Genomic DNA, 3,290 nt, shown 5'->3' with positions numbered 1-3,290 from the left:
AAAATCGACATTTTTTTCGATGTTTGCATTAAAATAAAAATTAAATAAGCAAAAAAATAAAAAATCTACTCTCACCATTTTCTGAAAAATTTAGTTCTGAATTTTTCAAAAAAAAAAAAATTCTAAAATCGGTGCTTAATTGCGTTCTAAATGTCATTTTGAACCTCGTTTTAAGATTTCACCCCACTGTGTACCGTCGCGATGAAAAGAGAAGATTATGACGCGAAAGTTAATGCATTATTAGAAGATCGGGACACTTACGTTAAAAGAAGCAGGGATACAACCAAAAAAATGTCAAGGAAAGTCACAAAACTAATTAAAAAATGGGAATTGAAAAAATTTATTAATGAACTCACCTCAAAACAGTTAAAAGTTTATCACGCTAACCCTTCGAGATTATATGATCTTCCATAAATTCACAAGACAGGTGTCCCACTTAGGCCGATCGTTTCTTATGTAGGTAGTGCTACTTATCAATTAGCAACATTCAACAAAAATATCATTACAAATAATATTGAAGTTCCTAAATCGATAGTGCTTAAGAGCTTCGATTTAGTGAAGAAAATGAGGAATTTCAGGATCTCGGCAAATTATGTTTTCGCGTCACTAGACGTGGTTTCCCTTTTTACAAATGTGCCGAAAGAAAAGACAGTCGAGGCGGTTCGTAGTAGGTGGAATGAAATTAGCGAAAAAATAAAAATTCCATAGACAGATCTTGAGGAAGGACTTCGATATGTCTGAATAGTACAGATTTTAATTTCAAAAACCAAACTTATTTTCAAAAAAGAGGATTACTAATGAGCTCTCCCCTTTCGCCGATTTTAGCAGATTTAGTTATGGACGACCTGAAAACGGGTATTTTACCGAAAATAGGTTTTCAAGTACTGTTGTATGTCCGTTATGTCGACGACATATTAGTAGCTTTTCCGGAAAACGAAGTAGAAAACGTTCTAAAAGTTTTTAATTCAAATGATTATGAGATTTAATTCACGCTAGAAAAGGAACAAAATAGGGCGATAAACTTTCTGGATGTAACTCTTCACATAATAACGTTCAAGAAATAAAGTGTAATTGGTATCGCAAACCGACCTGATCTGGTAGAAGCCTAAATTTTGATTCGAATCACCCACAAAAGCACAAAAAAGTGTAGTTTTTAATATGGTTGACAGAGGCATTCTTCTTTCGGGTAAATAATATCAAGAAAATTTGTGATTAATGGAAGACGCACTTCGCGACAACTTTTACCCGGAAAAATTTGTTAAAGATAATATAAATTTCAGATTACATATTTTGGCCCAAAATGAACAACTACGGCGTTTAAAAACATAAAAACCTTACGTCGATCCTGAGGCCCACTAAAGATAAATTAAATAATTTGCAAAATAGCAATATTGTTTATGGCATTTGGTGCAAAGGTCAAAATTTCAAAGCGGTTTACATATGCCAAACTAAACGTCCGTTACGAGTCAGGGTTAAAGAACACAAGAAAGATATAAATAAGGTCCCTAACAAACAGACATTGCTCACGAAGCCTAGTATTGAGAAAGATCATTTTTTCGATTTTGATAACGCGAAAATTCTTGCGAATGAATGTCACTATCGCAAACGTCTGATGTTGGAAATGCGTAATATCGCTGGTAATGAAAATGCTGTTAATTTAAGAACCGACGTGGAAAAACTGTCAAAAATATACTGTGTAAAGAAAAACAAATTTTGAGAACACGTGGTCACTACGGTTGTCGCCTACTAAAGGAAACCGGCAATAGGTCATCTCAATTTTCAGGTAGAATTACGGCAACAGCCCTTTTAAAAACTAAAGCGCCGTTCCTTTGAACCCCGAAAGTTGTAAAATTGGAGGACCTCTGTGAATACTGTTTCAGTTTTCTTCGTGATTTAAAGCGGAGCGGATGTCTCTAATTTTCTTTATATCGAAAACTATCATTTTCATATTTACAGAAATTCTGTTTTATAAAAATTTTATATCGTTTACTTTCTGTTTTTTCCATTAACTTCATCTCAAACTTTAAGTGTGTGTCTCTGTGCGACGTTGTTGTGATTTTTGTGTTTGGGGGATTACAGAGTGATTTACTTCCCCGCGATCACCTCATCCTTCTGCGACGGAACGAGACGACCACACAGAGAGGGAGTTAACGGTGAAAGAGAAAGAGAGAGATCGAGAAGGAGAGAGAGAGAAAGAGAGTAAGAGAGAGGAGCTGCACGCCATAGAGTTGGGTCGCGGTAATATTCTCCGTAATTTCAGCAGGAAAATCACCGTCATTACCGGTAACGTTTCTTTCGCTTCTTTCGTTACCGCTCACATTGCGACGCCATCTGTATGTTAAAATGTGAATGAATGTGAATTTCAAAGTAGGTCGTAATTGTTGATCAGTTTCAAGGAGAATAAACGTATTAATGCAAATGGTTTATAAAATAAGTAACATGTGCTTTCAAAGACAAAGGAAATGTTCCTGTAAAAATAATATAGGATTAAAATAGACTAAATTTGAATGGAATTTGAATAGACTGAATTCGGAAATGACTTTTATTTAACGATAAAATTGGTGTATTCGTTTATTGTCTTCCATATTCTTACGCTTCCTTTATTGTTAATACTTTAATAAAAAAATTAAATGAAACGGTTTTTTTTTTGCAAACAATAGTATTGAATTTTTATTTATATTATATACCTACTTAGAATGTTTTTCTGAAACCACCCTCGTATCTTACCATTATCTATTATTACAGAAAATTACGTAGTTGCCAATATCTTTCCAAAATATTTGAAAACATATAATGTGTCACTTCTTATTAATAATAAGCATAGTAATAATACTTGTATTCTTCATGATGATGTGAAAGTTCAAAATGCCTGCAACGTTTCAGCAGATTAAGATAGATACCCTTCGAAACATTATGTTCAAGAAATGTTTTTCATAGACTTTTTTATGTAACAAATACATACGTATTTGCTGTCTACTCAATCTGCAAAGTGTGAACAATTAAATGGAACAATATTTTTATAAAGAATAATGTGCGCATACATTTTTAAGCAAAACCAAATTCCACAGCAGAGGTTAAGGAACACTTTTAAACGTGAAAGTATTTCCATAAGTTATTTAATGTGACGAATATTAAAGAATATATTGTATCAAATAAACGCAAAAACAATAAGCAATTGAAATTTAGTTTTGAAATTCAAAAAAATATCGTTACCATTCGTTACCGGAGAATTTCCTCTACTTTACCGGAAATTTCTACCGTTACCGGTAATTTCAGGTAACGACCCAACA

Source organism: Belonocnema kinseyi, chromosome 4 (genome assembly GCF_010883055.1).
Source record: "Belonocnema kinseyi isolate 2016_QV_RU_SX_M_011 chromosome 4, B_treatae_v1, whole genome shotgun sequence".
Lineage (NCBI taxonomy): Eukaryota > Metazoa > Arthropoda > Insecta > Hymenoptera > Cynipidae > Belonocnema > Belonocnema kinseyi.
Note: the sequence above shows the minus strand (reverse complement) of the source record.